The sequence below is a fragment of the Elephas maximus genome, chromosome 11, assembly GCF_024166365.1.
Source record: "Elephas maximus indicus isolate mEleMax1 chromosome 11, mEleMax1 primary haplotype, whole genome shotgun sequence".
In the NCBI taxonomy this organism is placed as follows: Eukaryota; Metazoa; Chordata; class Mammalia; order Proboscidea; family Elephantidae; genus Elephas; species Elephas maximus.
Window position 1 is genome coordinate 10,277,690 of NC_064829.1, and position 13,906 is coordinate 10,291,595.

General features: G+C 41.7%; 1 protein-coding gene across 5 annotated transcripts in view; it reads right to left on the minus strand.

Moving 5' to 3' along the window:
- The window catches only part of GNAL (G protein subunit alpha L), a 264,809-nt gene that overhangs the window by 60,258 nt on the left and 190,645 nt on the right, over positions 1–13,906 (minus strand). The window lies entirely within an intron of this gene.

A 13,906-nucleotide genomic window follows, 5' to 3' on the forward strand; every position in this document is an offset into this window, starting at 1 on the left:
AGTCTTCAAATTAATTTTACTGATGGGTCCAAGTTAAAACGTAACAACAAGCCAGTTGCAATGGGGTTCCTAATTGGTCTGGTGCCATTCACTTTAAACAAACAAGTAAACCCAGCTCTACTGAGATATAATTCATATACTATACAACTTAAAACCATTTAAAGTACACAATTAATTGTTTTTCATATATTTACAGAGTTTTGCAACCATCCCATGATCACTTTTAGAACATTTTTAGCACCCCTAAAAGAAACCCCATTTCCACTAAGCTGGCACTCCTCATGGCCCTGAGCCCCTCTCAGTCCTATGCAACCCTAATTACTTTCTGTCTCTGTGGATTTGCTTATTCTGGATATTTCACATAAATAGAATCATATAATATTTGTCCTTTTGTGTCTGGGTTCTTTTTCAAGATCTGTCCACGTTGCAGCAGGTATCAGCACCCCATTCCTTTTCATGGCTGAATAATACCCCATTATACTATATACCACATTTTGTCTATCTGTTCATCTCTTGATGGATTCTTGGGTTGTTTTCACCTTTTGGCTATTCTGAATAATGCTGGACTGAACGTTGGGGTACAAGAGTTTGTGTGCGTGTACGTTTTCAATTCTCTTGAGTATATACATCGGGTGGAATTGCTGGGTCATGCAGTAATTTTATGTTTAACTTTTTGAGGAATCACAAAACTATTTTCCACAGTGGCTATATCATTTTACATCCCTACTGGCAACGTATGAGGGTTCCAATTTCCCCATATCCTTGCCAACACTTGTTCTTATCTGTTTTTGTGATTATAGCCACCCTAAAAAAAAAATAAGTAGGTGTGAAGTGGTATTCCACTGTGGTTTTCATTTGCATTTCCATAACCAATCTGTCACTTTGCCTACTGGGGTGGCTTGTAGTGACTTACATGTGTTGCTGTGATGCTGGAAGCCATATTACTGATATTTCAAATACCAGCAGAGTCACCCATGTGGGACAGGTTTCAGCAGAGCTTCCAGATTAAGACAGACCAGGAAGAAAGGCCTGGAAATCTACTTCCAAAAATCAGCCAATGAAAGCCTCATGGATTGCAACAGAATATAGTTTGATATAGAGCTGGAAGATGAACCCCCTAGGGTCAGAAGGAACTACACAATGGCCACAACAATGGAATTAAACATGCCAATGGTTATGAAGATGGCACAGGACTGGGCAATGTTGTACATGGGGCCACCATGAGTTGGAGCCACATGACAGCAACTAACAACGACGACTAACGATGTTAAACATCTTTTCATGTGCTTATTGCTTATTTGTATATCTTCTATGCAGAAATGTCTATTCAGATCCTTTGTCCATTTTTCAATTGGGTTATTTGCTTTTTTATTATTACTGAATAAAAAATTATTATTACACAAAATTATTAAATGATAATTTTATTATTATTATTGAGATTAATGAGTTCTTTATATATTTTGGATACAAGGTTCTTATACTAGACATATGGTTTACAAATACCCCACTCTGTGGGTTTTCCTTTTGCTTTCTTGAGCCATCCACTTTTTACAAATCAGGACCTTTATTAAAAAAACAACTACCTTGGCTTGCATTTGCAAACTACGTCCAAGATATGAATTGGATGGAAATGGAAAAGTTCACGATAGTGACTTCAGAATCTGAGAAAATGCGTACCTCTGTGACAAGCTGCTTCCTTAGACACTCAGGGCCATGCTCGCCATCCTGGTAACTTAGCATCTGGCGCTCTTGGCCCACATTTGACTCTCACATAATGCTTGCTGAGCTTTTAACCTAAAATTGTCTCCCACGCCACTGAGGTTTAAAATTCAAAATCTTAGATAAATCAACTAATAGTCTTATGGAGTAGAGTCTTGGGTAATCTTTGTTGCCTCCTCTGTAAAACGCAGAGAGATAAACTCAATGGATTAATGTGAGGATTAATATTTTAATTCCTAGTTAAGAGCTTGGCTGCTAACCAAAATGTTGGCAGTTCAAATCCACCAGCTGCCCCTTGGAACCCTATGGGGCTGTTCTACTCTGTCCTGTGGGGTCGCTATGAGTCAGAATCGGCTCAAGGGCAACGCGTTTGGTTTTGGTTTATATGTACATAGACTAGTGCCCCCATATGTAAGTTTTAATAAATAGGAGCTATTTTTTATTTTGTAGCTACCCTTTGAAGCTAAGAACTATAGTATGCCTCTTAAATTATTCTGAAAACACACAGTTCATAAATAGTAGTTACTAGTTTTCAATCTAAATTCCCTGGGTTCCTTGGAAGTGTTTCAAAGAATTCAGCAAACACCTAAAAGAACGGTAAAAAAAAAAACTTCACGTGCTCAAATGTCTTCTGTGCCACATTGTACTCTGTGGTTAGCTCCCATGTGTCAGCTAAAAACTTTGAAAACAGGTCCTAGCCTTTGACGGGGCTTTATGGAGCCCGGTGTCCCACTGAAGGGGAGAGGCCTAGCTTCACCTCTTCATATACTGACGTCCACATGCGATTCTGTCTGACAAAGTTTGCACTTCTAAGAGATAATTGGAAAAGCACAGCTCTAAGGCATTAAAAATGTGGAGGTTCTTTTTTTTTTTTTTTTTTTTACTGTAAATCAAAGAGGCTGATTTTTGCAGCCTTCAAAATGAATCTAAGGTATGTGATGAACAGTGAACTGCACCAGAAACTAGCATTAAGGCTGGGCCGGGGCTCAGTCACTCACAGGAAGGCTGAGTATTGAGTCAGATCAGGACAGGCCCAGTGGAATTCTCTTACGGACAATGGCCTCCACTCAAGGGAGTAGCTGTACCAAGAGGTTAGAAAAAACTTTTCACGCAGAAACATTTGTATGAAGTCCTCTGAAATTTCTTCAGGCGCCTCTGAGCAGGGGTTTTCAAACAAGGGTTGTAAAAATGGAGAACCTGGGACTGACCAAGTCACACCAAGATGCTTGTTCTCCTGTTTTGCCCCCCACTAAATTTACACTTCATATCTAAAAAAATTACTGTACTGCCCATAAATGTTGTGAGCAACTTTTAAACTTTCAGGTGCTGGTAGGTCTCATTGGGGGGATTTCAAAACTAAAACTAAGCACTCTATTTTCAAATTAAACTGAGGGTTTTACTTCTACACTCCTGATAACCATTCACCTTCGGTTAAAGTTTGCTGTTTGAAAAACAGCTCAGGCATGTTAAGTGTTCCCACAGCTGGCCTTAGAAAAGGCTTCACCGAGTTGTTAAAGTAAATTAGAGCCTATAGGTAAACATGTTGTTTTAACTACCTTAAAGAAGTTCTCAGCAAGAACCTAGGCATTCTCTCTTCTCTCAGCTAAATAAGCAGAGTTTATTTACACATTTCTAACTAATGGTCTGGGGCCCCAGTGGCACAGTGGTTCAGAGCTTGGCTGCTAACCAAAAGGCTGACATTTCAAATCCACCAGTTGCTCCTCGGAAACCCTATGGGGCAGTTCTACTCAGTTCTATAAGATTACTATGAGTCAGAACTGACTTGACGGTAATGGGTTTGTTTGTTTGTTTTAAACTAATGGTCAGTTCTGTATCCAAAGATTCCAATTAAGTTGGTCCAGTTGCAAATATATCCCTATACTTCCACATCACTAAACTTTCAGGTTGAAATTGTTTATACTTTTCATTTTAGAAATATTGCCTTAGTTAAATTGTATCAAGTATGAGAATTTGTGTTAGACTAGAAATTTTTGCAAAAGTTTCACAGTTAACTGCCACCCTTGTAAATCTCACTCCTTTCCTGTCATTGCCTTGATGTGAAGTTGTTATCTGTACTTCCTCTACTTGTTAAGTATCTCTGCGTTTTGCCTGTAAGGCAGAGCATCCCGTTACAGCCAAACTGAGAGCATGCTTTCCCACGGTTCATTCCTTCAATAATGTCCTCAAAGAAGCTAAAGACAAAGCCAACGAGCTGCAAAACACAACCCCTAAGCCCTTTCCTCCAAAAACTGACTAGACGAAAGTCCATTCTTAAACATACTACAGAGATGACAGTGTTTATGATTATCAGCCCAGATTATTTCAGAAGTTCTTGGAACATTAAACTTATCAGATGAAGGAAAGAAAGGAGCTTTTAATGCCGTATTTATTTCCCAGCCTCAAGCCTGAAGTTTCAGCGTTAGTTAACAGGCATAGCTTAGACTGGAAAGCAGCTTCCATTAAGGAATTAACTAGCTCATGAGCTTGCCCAGACTTTAGAGACAAAGCAGACTGCTAAAACTAACAAATAAGCTGATGGCTCTCCAGTACAACGGCTACATGGGTTGACTCATAAAAATGGTTTTAAACCCTCCAATAGTCCTAAAAAAAAAAAACAAAAACAAAACTGGTTTCTGCAACTACTGTAAAAACTCTGGACTGGAAAAACAAATTCTTTAAGTTAAAGAATAAACAGGAGGTTTCCACCTTAGCTGCTCTTCCTTCCCCTGATTCAGACTGAAGGGACTCCAGGGACAAAACAGGGACTTTCCTATGGTAGCTCTAAACTCTTGAGGAGAAACAACTATGTATATTAATGAAGAACCTTGTAATTTTTAATTGATTCAGGGGTTATGTTATCTGCGATGAATTCCACTTGCTTAAAAAGGCACTGCCCTGGAGTAAAAAGACCAATTCTAGTGGGAGTTACAAATAAAAACAAACACTATTTCATTCTCAGCCTGTACTAATCTCTCTTAGCTCCACGGAAGATTTTCATTCCTTCCTGCTGAGCCCTGAAATACCTGTTAATTTATTAGGAAGAGATATTTTATCTAAATGGAACTGCCATCTACAATTTAATGAAAAGGGGGAAATATTATTAATCAAAATTCAGGAATAGACAACACTCATAAGGAAGAGGTTATTTGCCATATGCAAGCCCTTACAGTGCTTCTTCAAAATACTGTTCCAGTAGCTCCTCTTCCCCTTGAAGTTATTTTTAAAGTCCCCGAAACTTTTGGGCCATAAATCATATAGATGTTGGTAAAATTTTGCCTGCTGAACCTATTAAAATCTAAGTGGACACATCTCAGCCTTTACCTAAGATCCAAAAAAAAAAAAAAAAAAAAAGATCCCATAGCACCCACTTAAATGAGAAACAAAAGAAGGGATAACTCCTATTATTAAAGACTTTCTTTCTAAAGGATTACTTGTCCCCTGCACTAGCCCTTGCAACACCCCTATCCTTCCAGTTAAAAAATCTCATGGAATGGGATGGATATTTGTTCATAATCTATGTGTAATAAATCACATTGTTATTCCTAAGTAACTCATTGTCCCTAGTCTGCACCTGCTACTTTCTAATGTTCCCTCTGAAGTCATTGATTTACTCTTATAGTCCTTTCTAGCGCATTTTTCAGCAATCCTGTTGACCCCCAAAGTAGATATCTGTTTGCTGTGACTTGGGAAAATCAACAAATAACTTGGAATGTCATGCCCCAGGGGTATACATAGGCTCCCAGTTATTTTTCTCAAAATTTTCATGCAGATTTACAATGTTTGCAATTTTCAAATAAAATTGTTACAGTATGTAGATGATCTACTGGTGTGTTCAATATTTTAGCAGGCTTGTTTAGAAAATAGTATTGAATTGTTAAAACATTTAGGCCTTGGTGAACATAAAGTTTCAAAGGAAAAACTGCAATTAGTTCAGCCTTCTGTGAAATATCTAGGTCATTTAATCTGTGCAGAAGGCATTTCTATTAACCCCAAGAGAAAAGAGGCTATCACCACTTTTCCCTTGTGAAACAAGAGGAGTTCTGGGTCTTTGCGGTTACTGTCAAGCTTGGATTTCTAATTATTCTTTAATGACACAGCTTCACATAAATATTTGAAAGCCTCTGAGCCTGATCCATTCCATCTTACCCCTGAAGATCAATAGGCAATAACTAAATTAAAAGAAGTGTTGATTAAGATGTCTGCTTTAGGACTTCCCAACTATCATTTAGGCTTCACACTTCTTGTCCATGAAGTTTTCAGGTAATGCATTAGGTATTCTTACTCAGTGTCATGGATTGAATTGTGTCTCCCCAAAATACCTGTCAGCTTGGCTAGGTCACAATTCCCAGTATTGTGTGATTGTCCACCCTTTTGTCATCTGATGTGATTTTCCTACGTGTTGTAAATCCTATCTCTATGATGTTGAGATGAGATTAGCAGCAGTTACGTTAATGAGGCAGGACTCAATCTACAAGACTGGATTGTATCTTGAGCCAATCTCTTTTGAGATATAAAAGAGAGAAACAAGCATAGAGATATGGGGACCTAAAGCCACCAAGAAAATAGTGCCAGGAGAAGACTGTGTCCTTTGGACCCCAGGTCCCTGTACTGAGAAGCTCCTAGTCCAGGGGAAGATTGATGGTAAGGACTTTCTTCCAGAGCTGACAGGAGGAGAAAGCCTTCTCCTGGAGCTCATGCCCTGAGTTTGGCCTTCTAGCCTACTCAACTGTGAGAGAATGAACTTCTGTTTGTCAAAGCCATCTACAGGTGGTATTTCTGTTACAGCAGCACTAGATGACTAAGACACCCAGAAACACAGGGGACAAAATAGACCTGTGGGTTATATTAGCTTACAGCTTAACCTCATAGCCAGAGCCTACTCCCCATGTCTTAGGGCAGTGGCCACTACAGCAAAGTCAGCAGAAAACACAGCAGACATAATCTTGGGAAACCTTTTAAATGTATATGTACCCCATGTTGTATCCACATTACCTAATTCTGCTTTAACTCAATGTGTATCTGCTAGCAGACTCAGTTCTCATGAAGTGCTTCTTTTGGCATCTGCTAATATTTTTTTTTTTTTACAGCCCTGGTGGCACAACGGTTAAGAGCTTAACTGCTAACCAAAAGGTCGGCAGTTTGAATCCACCAGCCATTCCTTGAAAACCCTATGGGGAAGTTCTACTCTGCCCTATAAGGTCGTTACGAGTTGGAATCAACTTGATGGCAGTGGGTTTGGTTTGATTTTGGTTACCCTTCTGTAGCTGATAAAGATGACTGTCTTTTCCATTATTGCCTGGAGTTGACAGCAGTTTCTGACCCCTGGAGTGATTTAAAAGACACTCCTTTGGCAAACCCCAATACGATATTATTTGTAGATGGCTCTTATTTGAAACCAACTCCTAGTTCTCACTATCTAGCTGGCTATGCTCTTACAACTTCTCCCAAAGTCCTTGAAAGCCAGCCACTCTCCAAAATTACTTCAGCTCAAGAAGCCAAGCTATTGCGCTTACCTGAGCATGTAAACTGGCTAAAGGAATAGTCCATGAAAATTTTTACAGATTTGAAATATGCACATGGAATTGCTCATGATTTTGAAATGGCATGGAAACAAAGATGTTTTTTAACCTCTTCTGGTAAAACTATGGAGCCCTGGTGGCGCAATGATTAAAGAGCTTGGCTGCTAACCCAAAGGTCAGCAGTTCGAATTTACTAGCCACTCCTTGGAAATCCTATGGGGTAGTTCTACTCTGTCCTATAATGTCACCATGAGTCTGAATTGACTTGATGGCAATGGGTTTGGTTTTGGGTTCTAGTGAAATTATTAAACTATTAAAACTGGGGTTTTAGTAGCAGATACCTTACTGCTCCCTTCTAGGACAAAAGGAACACCTCCAGTTTTGCAGATCTAAGAAATAAACCTGTCGGTAAATTTGGCTAGAAGACAGCACTGGGTGGGGCTGGAAAGGTCAAAATGAGAGTTAGGAAGAATGCGTGTGTACATCAAGGTGGTCAGTACATATTTAATGAATGTAACAGTATATGGGAAACCCTGGTGGTGTAGTGGTTAAGTGCTACGGCAGTTAACCAAGAGGTGGGCAGTTCAAATCCACCAGGCACTCCTTGGAAACTCTACGGTACAGTTCTATTCTGTCCTGTAGGGTCACTATGAGTCAGAATCGACTCAATGGCAGTGGGTTTGGTTTTTGGTTTTTAACAGTATATAGTAATATACGTATTTTAATTAGTTTCTTTTATGTTAAAAATGACTAGCCGAAATTCAACTTTAAAGTTGAAACTTGATTTTTGCTAATAATTTCCAGATTATTCTGAAAGCTACCATTCCAGGACATGACAGCTACAGTGCTAATGGGCAACAGTAACATATATATGGACACTCCTACAGGTAATAAAAAGCAGATATGTGATGGTAGCAGAAAATTACTTTGCCTTCCTCACCGTTCTTTTGTTTTTCTGGGATATTCTCTCTCTTCAAGAGTATTCTAAAACCAATTATTCAAATGAATGCACTCCTATAGGAGCTGATCATGTAAAATAGTGGTACAAAGCATTAAAGAACCTACACTCTCTGAGCAGTAGAGCTGAGAGTTACATTAAGCAAAGTCTGATTTTATAAAGCTATTCTAAAGATTCAATTTTCTCCTCCCAAAATAGCTATTACCATAGTAACACAATCACTTATTATTAGGACTTACAAGAAATGTATTTTGGGGTATAGTTCAGCAGAGACTGTTTTTTAATTTTTACAGTTGGGACTGGAAGTTCTGTATAAAATATAATCTCTGGTAATTCATGAGCTTGCTTGATGTTACAAAGACACTCATTTTTACCAAGAGTCCAAAATATTTAAGGCTCGACTGTAATTGTTACTCCCTTACTCCTTTGATTGGAGTCCCTGCTGGTGCAAATGGATAACGTGCTCAGTTACTAACCAAAAGGTTAGTGGCAGGTGAGGATCAGCCAACAGGCAAGGTAAGCATGGTGCTTACCAGATCATCTGTAGTGAACAATTTCACATGGGTTTGAAACTATTCACTACAGGTTAGCAAGTAAGCAGAAGTAAGCCTGTGCTTGCCTTGCTTACTGGGTCATCCACCGCTGTCAGCATTTGTAAATTAGAAAACAGGCTTTGATTCTGTAGGAAGGTGCTATGGGGTTGGGAGAGAGACAGGTACCAGCCATACCTAGAAACAGAATCTTGGATGTGGTGAAAAATATGAAATTGTTCACTACAGATGATCTGGTAAGCAAGGTGAGCACTCTGCTTACCTTGCCTATTGGCTAATCTGCCCCTGGTTGGCAATTTGAGTCAGTCCAGAGGTGCCCTGGAAGAAAGGCCTAGTGATCTGGTTTTGAAAACTTAGCCATTGAAAACCTTACGGTGCACAGTTCTACTCTGACACACACAGGGTCGCCCTCCGTTGGAATCGGCTAGATGGCAACTAGTATTTACTCCTTTGATCACAGCAGCCCTGTGGTTGGCCTTGCCTTACCCACAGCCTCTGCTCGGTATGCAGCAGTGGCCGAGGGCTGGGCTGGGGACTGAAGGCTACACTGAAGGCCTGGCCATTAGCAAAACCCGCCCTCCTGGCTCCACATGGAGTCCGGCCTGCAGGTTATGCAGTGGACTTGCCAGTCCAGCAAGAGCAGATAGGTAAAGCACAGTAGGATGCCAAGAGCAAGACACAACAGAGACGGTCACCAGAAGCCTCTGGCCAAATACTACCTCCTGGGTATCCTCGTAATAAACTGCCTTTTCCGGAAGTCATCTGGGCAAGTTCCTCACAAATCAAATAGCATAACGTAGATCTTACTAGCCTTTTTACTTTTATACCACATGTGCTTTGTCATTTTTGGAGGTCTCATGGGAAAATGCGAGTTTGCAGGCCAGGCTGTGTGGAGCAGTGGCAAGTGGTTTGGTGGTTCGGTATGAAGAAGAAGGCCTCGCAACATTCCTTAGACCCTAGTCTGTGGCTGAGAAGAGGGCCCCTACTCAGCAAAGTGGGCTGAGAGGCAAGGCAGCTTCCTCCTCTTCAGAGTCCCCACCAAGGCTGTCCTCATGGCCCATCATGACTACAACTTCTACTGCTTCTCTTGCCTACCTTCTTCCCCTCCCAATCCTCCCCTACTCTTTTATGTTTTTTAAATTGACATATACTGTAATTCACATAACATAAAATTCATTTTGAAGTATACAATTCAATGGTTTTTAGGATGTTTGCAAGGTTGTGCAACCATCACTACTATCCAATTCCAGAACATTTCCCTTACCCCAAAGAGAAATCCAGCAGCCCTTTCAGTCCCTTGTAATGCCTCCCTCCCCCCAGCCTCTGGAAGTCACTCATCTACCTTCTGTCTCTATGGATTTCCTTTTCTGGACATCCCAAATAAATGGAATCATATGATATGATTTTAATGTCTAGATTCTCTCACTTAGCATAATATTTTCAAGGCTTATCCTCCTTGTAGCATACATGAGAACTTCATTTTTATGACTGAATAATATTCTATTGCATGGACACACTACATTTTGATTATCCATTCATCATTTGATAGACACTTGGGTTGTTTCTATTTATTGGCTATTATGAGTTATGCTGCTCTGAGCATTAGTTTATAAGCTTTGGCACGGACATGCGTTTTCATTTCTCTTGGGTACATACCTAGGAGTTGAATTGCTGAGACATACGGCAACTCTATGTTTAACTTTCCAAGGACCTGCCAAACTGTCCCTAGATTCTTAATGGGTAGCCCAGCCTCCTGAGGCCCTAACAGAATTTTAGTGTCACTGAGAAGCTCCTCTTCCCCAAAACACTACCACAATTTCTGCCACGGAAGAAATTACTTGAACAGGGTTTAGAATTGCTACCTTCATAATAAACACTGATATTCACAATGCAGTGCTGTTGAGCTAGGTAACACAGTGATGTTAGTCACACCAATATGTAAATCAGATCCTTTTCTGAAAGCAACTCTGAGGAAGGGAATAAAGAAAATCTGTGACAATACTGGGTATCTGCAAGGGCCAAGGAGAGAAGTGCCTAAGTGTGAGAGACTTGTTGGGTGTGAGTATGGACTTCTTAAAAGGAGATAAGGGTCAGCTTTTCTTATCAGCACCAGATTGAACATGGTGCTCTTGTTCTGTCCATTCCTTTGGTCAAATAGCACTTATTGGGCACCCATTTCACGCAAGATCACCAACCTAAGAGTGGGACATTTACGTATGAACAAGGTACATTCCTGCCTTCTCAGAATTTGAAATCTCCTGGGGTGGACAAAAGAACCTCAAATCTGAATACTTAATTCTGAGATTTGTCCTTCCACTTGTTTGATGTTGAATGTCCTTTATGAAGTGATGATGATGAGACATGGAAGCAACTTATATTTTTCTACATCTTATTTGGTGACATAAAAAATATGGCAACCAAATGTGGACCTAACAAATTTCATTGACTTGCTACTTGTTCCCTTAAAATTCCTTGCCCCCAAATCCAAGAATCTGACTGAAGAGGTAACAAAATAGTTACTAAGAGACAAAAGCTATTGATTCTCATATGTATTAAATCAGATAAAATAAACAAGTGGGAACCTGGAAGAGTGTGGTGTGGAGGGCCGCGGCCAGCACTAAGAACGCCCTGACAGAGGCTTTGGTTTCTTATTCCCAACGAGCCTGACACGGGGGCCTTGACATTATGCCCCAGAGCCTCACTCACAAAGCAGTTTTTATCAGCGACTCTCTGTAATCTGAAAGGACGTAACTGAAAAAAACTGCAAATTTGGCTGTTGGAAATGATGTGACTTTAGGCACGATATTTTATCTCCTGGGGCTCAGCTTCTGCACTGGTGAAATAAAAATCACAGCTAACACTTGTCCAGTGCTTACTATGTGCCAGGCACTGTTATGTCTGGATATCTGTTTTTGTTTTTAATCCTACAGCCACATGAGCATAAATCCTGTTATTTTTCCCATTAAAGTAATTTGCCTGCAGGCTCACACACAGTCAGGGCAGAGCTAGGATCTGAACTCCAATCTTACTTTTGCCAAAGCTCATGCTGCTACTTCTTCTAAAATTTATTTTTGCGTATTCCTATTTTAAGTTAAATCTTTAATTTTAATCACCTGGTGATGTGACAATAAAAATCAGTAAAGTCTGCTTCTGTTTTTTTTTTTTTTCCTTAAAAAACAGAAATCCCTAATATAGCATTGAACGCCACTGTGGTATTCCCCCAAGGCTAGACTTGCATGAAGAAATACCGGAAAATTGTGACAAAGCACGCATCCCACATCAACTTCAAATGCAAATATTTTAATATTATTGCAAATTGTGCCGGAAGTCCTAGTTGCTAGCATTTTCCTGGTATATGCTTCCCGCCTCTACAGCATCATGATTAAAAAAAATTATTGAGGTGACATTAATGTAACACTAACCATTTTAACGTGAACGAGTCAGTGCATTTAGTACATTCACCTTGCGCAACCACCGCCTCTATCTAGTTCCAGAATACCTCCATCGCTCCAACGTAAAACCCCTTTCCCATTAAGCAGTTTGTCCCCATTTCCCTGTCCCCTCCATACAGCACTGTGATTTAAAACCCAATTCTGTGGCGACTTAAATGATTGCGAAAGAAAATGGAAGGGAAAGAGTGACCGAGAGCAAGAGAGCAAACCAATGGCTCTCGCTCCAGGCTGCCCCCAGCGCCACCGGGGGTCGCACTCCCAGCCGAAGCAGGTCTGGTTCTGCAAGAGCTAGTCCACCCGTCGTGGACTGAACACGAATACGTGAAATGACACGAGGCTCGTCACAAAAACGTCTTCACCAATGTAAAGGTCACGGCCAATTTAAAGAGAGAATGTTGATGAAAAGCATGCCTTGAAAGAACTGTTATGCATGGCGGGAAATTACAAGTTTTAAAATATTTTTCTGGTTAATGAAACTTTTTATAAATAGTCTTCTTGGCATGTACGAGAGGATCACTGAAGCTTCCTGTGCCGACTTTTGGGTGTCTGAAACAAGTCTGTGCTAAGGCCGCTGCCCTCTAAGACACCCGCAATGCGCACCAGAGGCCGCCCCGCGCGTCGGCGGGGCCGACGGGCGCCGCCTGGGCTCCTGGGCCCGCTGGGGCAGCCACCCAGGGAGGTTAGGCGCACTCTTAGGAACAGCAGTGAAGAGTTGGGCTGCTAACCAAAAGGTCGGCAGTTCGAACCCACCAGCCGCTCCTTGGAAACCCTGTGGGACGGTTCCACTCTGCCCTATAGGGTTGCTGTAAGTCGGAATCAACTCCACCGCAAGTGCAACGGGTTTGGTTTGGTAACAACTAGCAGCCCGCCTCCTCTTAGCCTCTCCCCAGGCTCCTCCCTGACCGCCCCCTTTGTCTCCCGGGATACCCCTCTCCCCACCCTCTTCTCGGTGACTTGTTTTTAGGCTCCTCCTCCTCCCTCAGAAACCAACCTCAGGAGACCTCTCTGTCTCCCTCTGGTATCTTAACTAACTGCCCGCTCATACGTCTGCTTGGATATCCTCCCCTATACCGCTACAAACCCATCATCTCCCTGCTTCCCCATCTCAACAAAGGTGCCATTATCTGCCCAGTTGTCATTCTTGGCCCACCCCCCCCCCCCGCCAACTACGCTGGTCCCCAGCTCCTCTCCTGTGCTCCCGCTGCCAGCCCCACATCCTCCTTTCCTCCCACCAACAGCGGCCAGGGCCGCCCCCACACCCGGCGTGAGTCGCCTCACTCAGCTGCAGCAATGGCTGCTCCTCGCGTCTGGGACAGCATCCCAGCTCCTTGTGTGGCCTTCGGCACCCTGCAGGAACTGGCCTCACCGCTGTGACTCCTTCCCTTTACCTGCCACCGCAGGCTGGCCCATCCTGCAAAAGGTGGAGTGGGGGGCCTCTGTATGCCCAACCACGGTGATGGGGCCAGGCCCGAAGAGGGGTCAGGACAGGCACAGAGGGGTGGTCACACGACTGCCTTCTTCTCCACTCCTTTCAAATGTGTGAATTCTCGAATTTTATGCTTATGGAATCTCTTGTTACCAATTTTTGTTAGCAAAAATGGTAAACATATTGGTCATTTGACATTTTTCTGGGTACCATTATTCCCTAACAGCACTAGAATGGACTATAACAGCAGGGAAAAAAAGAAAAAAGAAAAATATGTGTTT